This window comes from Camarhynchus parvulus, chromosome 1 (genome assembly GCF_901933205.1).
Source record: "Camarhynchus parvulus chromosome 1, STF_HiC, whole genome shotgun sequence".
Lineage (NCBI taxonomy): Eukaryota > Metazoa > Chordata > Aves > Passeriformes > Thraupidae > Camarhynchus > Camarhynchus parvulus.
In genome coordinates, this window is record NC_044571.1 from 15,935,227 (window position 1) to 15,947,827 (window position 12,601).

Here is a 12,601-nt window from a genome sequence, read left to right on the forward strand (position 1 = left end):
AAAGTCGTGTTAGGATAACATTAAGGGAACAAACTGAAAATAAGCTGGTTACTCTAGAATGGGTGTGACCATTTGGTATTGCTTCCCCAGTTGTGTCTGTGGTGTTTATTTCCTTTCCCTGAGCACAAGGAAGGGGATGTCTCAGTACCTGATCTGTTGCTATTGCCCTCAGTACTCTTGCTCCCTCAGGGGAAGGAATGCCTAGTTTAGATTTGTCCATTAATAATTTCAATATTTATCTGATTTGAATGAAGCTCATACATCTGAGTGCAATCAAATCTACACCACCCTCCTCCCTGCACCAGAGAAACACAGCAGCACTGGTTGCAGAGATTTTTAACCTCTGCAAAATCCAAGCCAGCGCTATGGTGTATAGAAAGGGTCTTGTACCACAAAACTCCCATCCTGAGGGATATGTCATGACCCCTCTATACAAACTCTTACAGTATAAAGCCATTTTGCACTAAGCTGCATTGATCCTGTCAGCCCTTAGCAGATTGTGATTCACCCCTGCCTTCCTCTGGTTTGGGATGACATGATGCTGCTTGCTTTAGCGTGTGTGCATCTGGATCCATGTGCAGAAACCCTGCAAATAATTATAGGAGAGAACACTTATGAAAGCAGATCAGTCAAATTACAGAATTGAGGACATTCTTTAATTTGGCTTCCTGAGCTTTGATACTAAAATATCCTGTTACCCCTTTGTGGAGGACTGTGGAATAAGACTTATCTCTCTAATCTCACACTATCAGAAATTCTTTTCTTCCATGTGATTAAGGGTGTTCAAAATTATCTTCTATTATGCAACTAAGACTGCTCTAAATGCATTCAAATAGAATGGGGAATAGAATTAAAAAAAAACAACAAACTTCAGAGAGGTGAAGAGTAGTCCCCTCAGCCTGACAACCTTCCATCCAGGTTTTTTCTTTTCTTGAGGAAGGTTAAAAAATATTTAACTGTAAAGATTTATTAAGGAAACATGGCTAACTTTCACCAGACTGCTGAATCTCTTCTGGTAATCTGCATGAGTAGAATGAACCCTGTATTATTATTTTGTTCCTAGGTTTTAAAATTAAGTGCAGCTTTGTTACAGCTCAATTCAGTGTCACCTGGTCCTGAGCATTACAGGGCAATGGCTACTGGCTACAGTTTTTTCTAAATGTTATTCTCTTGGTATTAAATATGTGCTTCCATGCAATTTTGTCCTAAAAATTCAGAATATTTTAACTGCATTATTCCTTTAGATTCAGATATTAGATTTTTCTTTCTTTGCTGTCAGCCAGGCAAGTCCTGAACAAGAGGCCAAAGGTAGCACTGGCCGAAAACCTCTCAGTAGTTTTGGGGAGGCTGAGCTGGCTAAGCAAAATTTGGAGCTGTGTCCTGGGCCAGGAAGGAGTGGGAAGAGCTATAAAACTGTGAGGAGAGCTGTGTGGAGCTGGGTTTGTGCTGCTGAGGCCAGGGTGGAGATGGGGAGCACAGACACCATGCCTGCCTGAGCTGTGCTGCAGCCCCAAGGACCTCTCTGGCAGCAGAAGCAACCAGCAGGACTTTCCAGGGATTTTTCCAAGCAAAGGAAGCAGTAGGGCCATCATAATTAAAAAAAATAAAAAATAAAAGAAAAATAATTTTCAAAAATTAAGTCTGTTGGTTGTTCAAGGCAAACCCCAGCTTTGCCCATGGTTCTGGCTGACCCTGCACAGAGATGATTTTTATTCCAGCTGTCTATCTCCTTGATGTATTTATCTTGCCTGCAAAATCTAGGAGTCTTTGCTCTGGGCCAAGATGTGCTGCAAACATAGACGTGCTTGCAAAAATATTTGCAGAAGAGTAATTCACTGTAAAGCCACAGGAGAGGGAGGAAGAGGGGAGTGTCTCTCCAGAAAGCAGCTGGGGGAGGCTAGGAAGGATTGTGTATCTACCATCTTGATGAGAACAAGATTTATCATCTCGCTTTTCAGATCACTGATCTTCTCCAGACTCAATCAAAATCAATCAGAAGTTTCCCATTGTTTCTGTATGTTTACAGTCAACCCCACTGTGTATTAGCTTTCAAATATATCAATATGTGCATATTTGCAGTCAAAAATATAAGCCTATAATACTTAGAAAGAAAACAGAAAAATCATTAAAATATCTGAAGATTGTGTATTCTATGTTCAGAATTTGGAAGCATTATTAACTTCAGCTGCACTTAAACAATGAGTAAGCATGAGGGAAAGTTCATATTTGGAACTATTTTTAAGTGTTCATTAATTTGACAGTCTCTGCCAAATAAGGCAGAATTTATTTACTTTTGTCTGACTAACTTCAACTGCTTTAGAGTCCCATGAACTTCATACGACAATTATGACTTGAATCTTTTTTCTCTGTGATACCACCTCCCTTTGCTCTCTTTTAATCATCTCTCTCCTGTTTCCTATGACAAGCAGTGTTTTCCCAATCCCTCACCAGCTAGAATCCAGTATTCTCTAGCTGATGCCATGTAATGCAATTAACAGCAAATTTTCTTTTCCATTACAAACCTCAAGAGTCAAAACTCAAATTATGTTTTTTGGGATGTTCCTATTTTTTTTTATCCTCAAACAAAGCTGATAAAATTGAGTCAACTATTTCAATGTATATATTAGGCAATTAAAACAAACAGTAAAATTCTGCCTGCCCATATACCTGAAGCAAGTACATTTTGCTGAGGAAGGGCACGGTGTAAGTTGGATGTAATGGGTACAGATAAGGAAAATTCATGTGCTATATTTTTGTACTGCCATTTAACAGTAATTTTCAGCAAGATTCATAGCAATTTGTCTTAGTTTCCTGTGAAGTGGGTTCTCTTTTTGCATTAATTGTTCATTTTTTGAGTAGACACACAGACTGAGTACCTGGTTTCCACAAAGGCTTGAATAGACACTTTTAAGATTGCAGGATGGCTGGATAGATTTTGCTTGTTTTTTATATATACCTTATATAGGTTTTTCTTCTTCAGAATTTAACTCCTAAAGGATTTTAAGCCATTCTAATTGCAACATATAGTGAGCTATTTAGATATTCAGCTTGATCAATGCTTTAAAGAATCTGAAGATCTATGTTGGAAAAAAGAATTAGGTAAGCCCATTTCAGAACCATTATGACTGCATATCAATTTCCAGTACTACTATTTATCCAGAGAGAATTTTAGGAGGCAAACTCAGTGATGGTCGCCATGGGACTTGTGAGGAATAGGCAGCCATGAAACCAAGGGATGCACAATATTAGAATATTATTTTTACCTTTTTTCTCTTGGACAGCAGAAGGAAAGGCCTGGAAAGATGGACAAACAGAATCAGTGAGAGAACATTTCTCAATGGCTGGAAAAGTGTTTGAGACAAGTGACCCAGCTGGCTGACCCAAAGTGGTATGAATGTTGTAGATTTCCAGAGTGGGTTTTTTTATAGCTCTTCTAGGAGAAGTTTAGTGGAAGGAACAGATCAGAAAATAGAAGCAAATGAAATTTGAGCCAGTGTGAGTTTTCCTGTTATTTTTCCAAACTTTTTTGAACACGTACATTCAGTCAGCTAAAGAACTCCCTCATTTGCCCTGCACATTTCTTTCCACTTCCTCCACAGCAGAGGAAAGGCCAGAGTTTGAAATATGAAATGGTGGTGCTTCAGGCAGCTGTATTCAACTGATTTTCTTTCTATTTTGCCTTAATATGGTACTGATTTTAGTAACTAGATTATGCACTTGGCCTACCCATAACTGAAATATTTATAAAGTCTTATGTAGTCTGAAGCCTTTTGTTAGCTATATGCTAACAAAGAACATTCAAGAGCATAAATGGAAGGAAATGGAATGAAATACTTAACAAATTGCTTCTGGATTGACTTTTCCTGAACAGTAGATAGGAATAACTTCTTCATTTCTCCCAGTACATGTAGTTTGGACTCAGCCATTCTTCTGTTGCAGGTTGCCCAGGCCAGCAAAAGATGCATCACTAGGAAGACCAAAACATTTTCAGGGAACAGTATGCCTTAGGTCAAATGAAATGTTTGACATTAAAGGTAGCATTTTGCTCTCATAAGAGTAATTAATTTTCTTGTTAATATATTAGAATTAATGTAAGTCCCACAATGACACTGAAATAAGCACTTGACCTGTTTTTACTGGGCACTTGAACTATTGTAGTATTTTATATTTAAGAACTGATTGTATTTTTTTAAAAAATAAAATATTGGCCCCATGAAAAACAGAGTGAGACAATGTCACCTTCTGAGGCTCACTGACACTTAGATCAGGGCTTCTTAACAGTACAGTGGGACAGATGCCAGTTTTGGGCACATCTGTGTCCATTTGTGCTGCTCTCTCAATTCAAATGGAATCATTGCTGATCAAAGAAAGGGCCCAAGCATTTGCAACCCCAGTAGAAGAAGTCTGAACCATCAGAGGCTGAGTAAAATCATCCCACAGGCTACCAGCTGCTTTCTCTGATCTGGACTGTTACTCTGATACTATTTCTTAGCAGACCTCATTTCTGCAAGGCTGTTATTCCTTCTATAGCTGGAAAACTGCTGTAACTGAGTGGAAGAGGAAACATTCCTGTTAACCAGACTATCATTCAGCATTAGGAAAGTTGCAGTTAATTGTAACCTTTTGTAGTTCCAGATCACCAATATTAGAATATAATGAATCTCGAGGACCTCAGCATGAGAGTTTCTTACAATACTTCTATGCAGGCCATTGTTACAAGGACATTAATTCTGAAAATAATCCTCTTTTTGCATGCAAAAGCTGCATTGTTATCTGTAGGATGTTTGTATGCAAAAAAAAAAAGCTGTGGATCTGTCAGCCTGCCCTGAAGGCTTCTTGAAAAATATCTAGACAGCCGGTTGATTAGGTTCTTAATGAATTTGAACATTTAATGTTGTCAAACTGAAATTTGACATAATTAAAAGCAAATTTAAAAGTGGCCATGCATGTCTTGAAAGCCATAATCAGGTAGTAACATTGGTGCAAACAGCCCCGTTGCAATTAAGGCCATAATGATGCTAATTTGACCTGTTCTAGGAGAAATGAGTACCTGGAAAAGTAAAAGCAGCACACCCCAATCCACATATCTCAGAGAGTGGGGAGAAACTCAGATCTTAATGAAAATTGATTTTTTTAGGTGTTCTTTCTTTTAGTGGTATCACATCTGTCCAATTTCATTCAGGGGAATGCTTTTGGACTTTTGCTGGTGGGAATAAGTGGGTTCTGAAATTTTGAAATTTTATGCAGGTAATGCTGGCATGTCTTGATTTATTTGTTCCTTCAAATGGAGATCCATTAAGAATAATTTAGAAAATCCATATTTTGAATAGATTTTTTGAAAAGATCTTCTGTCATGGAAAAGCAGCATCATGCAGAGATAGTGTGCTAGAGTTATATCGAGTTGTCTACATGCCAGAAGAAATTCAGATGTGATAAAATGATTCTCTGTCTAGCTCGTTTGAGTTAGCCTAGGCATTTTTGCATAGCAGCTGTGCTTTATTTGTCTGTACAAGTGTGTGCACATAAAATGGTTCACAAACAGTATAAACCTCCCTCTAACAAATTAAGTTTGAAGGTGTCATTATGTTATTAATTAAATAATGATAACTTTCCAACTTTTGTAAACAAATTTTCTCAAAGAAGTATCCAATGCAGACAAAGATAGAAAAAGAAAGGAAGAAGAGGGTCCCATCCAGACAGAGCAGAAAGTAAGAGTAAAGGCACAGGGAAAACAGGTTTCTATTACACGTTAGTCCCGCAAAACAGAAAGGATTAGAAACACCTACAAAATATGCATCAAGAGAAGCATGCACAGGAGATGCTGCACTGCCAGACAGCAGCGCACAGTGCATGAAATCAGAGAACACCTCCAAGGACAAAAGGTTAACAGCGATGATATGTTTTTTCTTGGGGGTCATTCTGTGACCACAGCCATCCACTGTGGACAGTAAAAGCCTGTGATTTCATGCAGAAGCTCATCCTAGAACTAAGATTTAAATGGGACTGAATTACAAAATAAATTCAAAATAACTTACGGACAATAATTTAAGAATAGGAACAAAAGGCATGCAAATGAGAAATCAGAATAATAAGGTCAAATGAAAGGATTTGAAGGTTTACCTGAAAAATGGGGGGGAGTCATCTTTCATGGTTTCATTTATAGGAGGTGAGACATAGAAGTGAGTCATGTCTGAGCTCATTATTTAGATTTTACAATCACTGAAGAGAGATAAACAATCCTACAGAATTCTAACCAGTAAAATAAATGGACCTATGGACTGTCTTTGAATATGTACTTATTCTGAGGTGAGAAATTCACATGCAGCAATGATCATGACAAACAAGAAAGGCAGGTGTTAAATGTTAGTTTGTACTATGTGGAATAAAACCAGCAAATATTAGAGGGACCTTCTCAACCACAAAAACAAATATCTTCAAAGCAATGCATGCCTGCGATGCATCTAAGATTGGATGCAAGTTCAGAGCAAAGAAAGGTTAGCTGGGGGAAATCACAGAATTATGGAATGGTTTGGGTTTAAAGGGACCTTCAAGTTCATCTAGTTCCAAACCCATGCCATGGGCAGGGAGCCTTCCAGTAGACCAGGCTGCTCAAAGTCCATCCAAGCTGGCCTTGAACACTTTCAAGGATGTAGCATTCACAATTTCTTTGGGCAACCTGTCCCAGTGCTTCCCCACCCTTAGCTCATTGGTGTATTTGAACCCACTAGAGTATCAGAGATTATTATGTTTTTTGCTGTCAATTTCTTTTTCATTTAAGGAGAAGCAGAAGCAGAAAACAAACCCACAAATTTGGTGATACCAATCTTTAACCTCTTCTAACAGCTCCTGAAATCTCATTTTCATTTCCTTTTCCATAGCTCCTATTAAACAAGCAAAACGCACAATAACTTTTCAACTGCACTCCAAATGGATTTAAGAGATTGTTTTTCTTTAGTGTGGCCAGTGCTGAAATGCAGATACCTCTAGTGGATTTTTTTTAATGCATACTAAAAAGGAGGGGAATTTTGCCATCTCTTCCTGCTCTGACCCTGCCAAATGCTAAACAGGCTGAAATTTGCACAGGAGTTTGGTTTAGTTTTTAGAAATCTTGTTTATTCTTTATTATAATTAAAATAACTATAATATGGAAATCTTGTTCATTCTTTATTATAATTCAAAATATTACTGCAATTTTCCTCCATATCCAACCCATAATGGAAAATAGATCTATGGGAGGATGACCTAAGGTAATCTTGGTTCCCTGGACTTAAGTGCACTGTTTTTGACACAGTCTCTTTTCCATGTAGCCCAGGACAAGAGTCTATATTTATCTCCAACTTGTTGCTTTTATTTTGCACTTTGCAGTAGAGATATTCTTGAAGTACATTTTACAACCCGTAGGTTTCCCTCTCCAAAATAAATACATTGGATCACTGTTATTCTGGTAACTCTCCTGTTTGGAATCTGGATCTGGCTCCTTAGGCTTGTACTTTGTGAAATAAAGTAATTCCAGTCACAGAGGGCCAGTAAGCAAGAGAGCAGGATATGTCTGGTTCTTGACTTTCCAATTTGATGAAGCTATGCTACCAGCATTTTTTTAAACTGATGATTACACCATTTAAAAAAATCTTTATGTTTCCAGCCTCTGGTAGATAAGAAGTATAAAAGAAATCAGAGCAAAGTTTTCTACTTGCCAGTCAAACTGGGTTCAATCCTGCAAATACTTTTGCAGTAGTTAGGCTTTATGTTCAGCAAAGCAGACCCCATTACAGGCCTGGTCATTTTAGCAAAACCAAGTGTAAGTCTGGTGAGTGCACAGTGGCAGGAAAGGAGAGAGGCAGTATGAAAGGAAATCCTAAATTGGTTCAGTCCCCTTCAGTGTGTAATTTACAAATTGGGTTGGAGGGAACTTTTCATGTGTCATATGGTCTAATTTGCAACAGGATTAATTTCTTCAACACCTTTAAGTCCTGTTTGTTCTACATGGGTGGATTGGCACAAGGTAACTTTCTTTAAGGAACTCCTGGCATTTGGTGTTCTTACCTGAAAAAATAAGTTGTGTACAACTGGAGAGCTCCCATCTAGCTATGACACAGTGTTCACTTTCTGATACACAGAAGAGCCAGCTGTCCTTTTGAACAGGGAACATCCTGCCTTTTGTAAGAGAAAATTCAGAAACTGGGACAGAACGGACTCAGGCATCATCTTGGATGACTGAGCAGGACTGGTTGAATATCTGGTATTTTGTAGCATGTTCAGACAAAGCTTTGAATCCAGATTTTTAAACCACTTCCTAGAAGCAAAGAAATGAGCAAAGCTAATGTCAAGTCTTGGAATTACTCTTAATGTATTAGAAAATTTTCTTAGAAGATTGTTACTCTTGCAAATTTCATACTTCGGGGCAGTGACCTTGAAGTCTTGAGTGAGGTTTCATTCATTAAAGTGGAAATACAGGTAAGTATTGTGAAATACTTACAATAATTCACGCTTGTATAAAATGGGAAGCAGTGTGAAGAATCAGGAAAATGATTTTATCTTTGTTTATGTGCAGATACTGGAGTACTGTATACTGTTCTGAAACTCTTTTGTAGAAAGTGAAAGCACAAACACTTTATTATATCTCAAAATGGATATAATAAAGTAATAAATTTAAAGAGTACAACTTTTTATATACACAAAATAAGGTTTTCATACATAAAATATCATCCTTGATACTTTCACCCCAATAAATCTCACCAAGAAAAACACTGACAAAAACAATGGGCAGAAAATTTAAGCTACTAGAAAAATATCACATAAGCTTGATAGTGATAATGATACCCAAAATTACCAAGAGAAGTAGGGGGCTCTCTGTCTTTTAACTGAAATTGTCTGAAGTGATTCCAGAGCTGAGCACAAGTTGTTAAACTCCATATATGGATTGCTGGATACCATTCCCCAGGTGACATTATGCAGGAAATTAGGCTGGTGGTGTAATAATTTTACTAATCTATGAATCTACAAGATTTTATCAGCCTAACTCTGCTGTTCCTGTGTGCCTCCTTGCAGATTTCAATATCATTACTAATATTTATCAAAGTGACAGGAATAAATTACAAAATATTTTCTACTTTTTAGTGTTATGTATTGTCTGTTGTAAGAGAGAAGGCAAAGTGATCACTGCATTTCATGTTCTGAGCAAGTGTTCTACTTGTGAGTGTTGATGAATCATAGTTTGTTAGGGTGGCCCCTGTAAGTCTGCTCAAAAATATTAATGAGATTTCTGTGGTTGCAACTGACCCATTAGTGACAGGATAAAAATAAGCTTCACAGCTGTCAAGATTCATAGTTGTATGTGAAAATGTATCTGGGGAGAAGGGAGGGCACCAGAAAATAAGAACAAGCAGTTACTTCAAACTGATATCCCAACCAATTTATTTCTAACTCTGATATCTCACATAAACCTTTAGTAAGCCTCGCTGTTAAAGGAACAAATGTATTTTGGCATTTGGGTTTATTATAAGAAGTTACAGCTTAAGACATCTATAACAAATGTTTTTAAGGAAATATTGAAAGATAGTAACATTAAATCATATTACAGAAAGGAATTCCAAGAAGAAAGATTTATTAAATTGCCAATAATTAATGTGTTGTATTTACTAGGACAAATGTGACAGGTTACATTTGGGTTACCAGCCTGTGGGTGGAGTTCTAGAAAAATGTTTTTTAAAGTAGGTGACATAATAGCTATGATGTAAAGTGAGCTCTCATTCTGTTCCCAGGAAAAAAAATGTCCAAAGCAGCTTTGATTGCACAAAGAATTACACCAGTGAAAAAAGAATCCACTCTTAGGTTTCCTCTGGTTGCTGATTTATGAACCTGGGCAATGCAATATTTCTTTAAAACAAAAATCTAAAATTCATGCAACTCTCTTCACAGACTGGTAACCTCAAATGCATCTTATTAAATGTGCTGGTTTAATAATTTACTTAATTTTAATCATTAATGTGCTTTGCTGTTTGGAATATAATTTGAATTTAATTTTCATCAAATTTGCCTTTATAATTAATGATTTGATACATAGTTCTCCCCTGAAAATCACATGACAAAATGTATTTCATTCTTTATTAATCAATGTCTACTGTTTTTCATACAACATGAACAGAAGCAGCTTATCCAGTGAAAAGTTTTGGCAGCAGTATAATTCTCAGTGCAATCAGAATTTCTCTGATGCTGGTTTTATATTGGCTGAAGGAGATGCACTTCACACAGTAGGTATTATTCCATTATACATATCAGTGAATTTCAATGTTTTATGAGTTGTTGACCTTCTATAATTTTCCAAGGGGAAGACAGATCCTGGGATACTGAATTTAAATTATAATGCTAGTAGTGTTGTGTTTTATAGTCCCACTAGAAAGCAAATCCCCAGGGGTCTGTGGGACACAGTATGGAAATCACCACACCAAAGGAAATATTTGCCAGCCTCCACTGTGAGTGATAGGGATCTGTGTCTGTGTGTCCTGCAGGGCACTAAACAGCCTCAACTTCAGCTCCCTCCTCCCCATTGCTGCAGTCACACTGAAGAGTAGGATTCCCAATCCACCACAAGGCATAACTAAAGCACTTATAATTAAAAATACACAGAAAAGAGAATAATCTGATTTTGGACAGTGCCTTATAGCCAGTCTGAGCACAGCACACCATTTTAGAGCCCATGTCCAGAGCAGTGTGCTTTCTCTCCAATGCTTTTTCTCCAGTGCAGGCATTGACTCATGCTAAGGAATGTATTCCATTACAGCTCTGCTGGCTTGCACTGTAACTTCATGTAGAACCAGTTAGTTGCTGTGGTGATGGAAGCCAACAAACAGAAAAAAAATCATGAACTCCTTCAGGACTGGTCAGAGATGCTTAATGACAGCATCCATGCTTAAAAGTGTAAAACTTTCTTGGTTTGCACTCATTTAAAAAGAGATTTAAGGTGTAATATCATCCTAAGGCCATTTATGTTTCCTCCTGTGATATTAAATTTTTGAAGCTATAGAGACTGTAATCTATAGCCATTCTTTCAAGAACATCTGAAGTTTATCTCCCTAATAACAAACTGATCCACAGCTAAACTTGCTGAAATCCCACTGTCTTTTAGAGAGATACGTGAAGACAGAATCTGAGCTTGTTGATGTGGATAATATTCATCTGGTGCTGAAATCTGTACAATACTTTCATTACCTGAAATGGGTGTGTTTGAAAAATAATTTAGGATAAATATAGCACTGCAATATGTTCAGAGAGATATAAACTCACCTAAAATTCGCAAAAAAAAAGAAAGTCATGACTATCTCTATTATTGCTCTAATATTTGATTTTATTAACAGTTTCAAGCAAGGCATAGTATGGGATGCTGTCTATGAAAAGTGGAGATTTATTATTTTAAAGAGGAAAAAATATTTTACAAGTCCATGATTCAGTTTTGACCTTGGTAATGTTTAGATCTGCAAATAGCATCCAGTGACAATGAGATGGATATAAAGTTTCTGCAAGGATGCTGAGTTGGTACATGCTCTGTGTCAAAGGAAATGTAGCTTGGGGCACAAGGTGATTTAGGACTCTTATAGAAAAGGAGGAGTTTGTGTATCAGGAGGAGATTATTGTGTTCTCTTCCCTCAGATTTCCTTGTTCAGTTTGAGGAATGAAGAACCAAGGGAAAGATCTCACTACAAGTGAGTTTGGCCTTTTTGTTCAATCCACTCACCAACTTCAGGGACTGCTAAAATCTGGGAATATGGTTCTGTCCATTGCACTGTGACAGAACAGAGTTTCTCTTCTTTTCTTAATGCATTTTGGTTGAGAAGAGTGTCATAGTTAAAGCTGTTCATGAAAAACTCTTTCTGGCTGTGGCACTCCCAGATCTCCTGGAAGTGTCAGGAGAACTCAAGCAGGTTTCCAGACAAACTACAGAACCACAGCACAGCCCAGGCTAAAAAGGATCTTGAAAGATGATCTGGCCCAATCTTCCATGGGAGAGGGAGCCCAGATGAGGTTATCTAGCAGCCTGTCCAGTTACATGTTAAAACCCTCCATTTATGGGTACTTCATCCTGTCCCTGGGGAGGCTGTTCCAGTGATTGATAGCTCTCACCATAAAAAGTTGGTTTTTTCTTAATTGAAGATGGAACCTCTGCTGGAACAACTTGTGTGTCCCATCCCTTCCCCCCACCCCCATCTTTTCCATGCATCTCCTTGTGAAGTGAGAGGCTCTGTCCTGTGTTCCAACAGGAAAATGTTCAGCCTCACATGGCGCAATTCCCTTGTTTCATCAACCCAGTACTGAAGCATTCAGAGAGACTCTTTGGTTCCTGCCTCCCTGCAGGAGCACCAGTGGAGGGGGTGACCCCACCAGAGCAGCCAGCAAGGTGCAGTCACCTCTGAATGTCCTGCCATGTCACTGCCAGCCCCACAGAGATGGCAGAGGGCTCTTCCTGTGCCACTCTGCTCCATCTGCAAGGACATCTGGGATTAGTGGGACACCTGAGCTTAGACAGAGGTGGGACAGAGCACAAAAATAGGAATATGGGGTGCCTTCATGCAGGTACTCACTGAGAGTTAGGGGGGGCCTGGGCTCA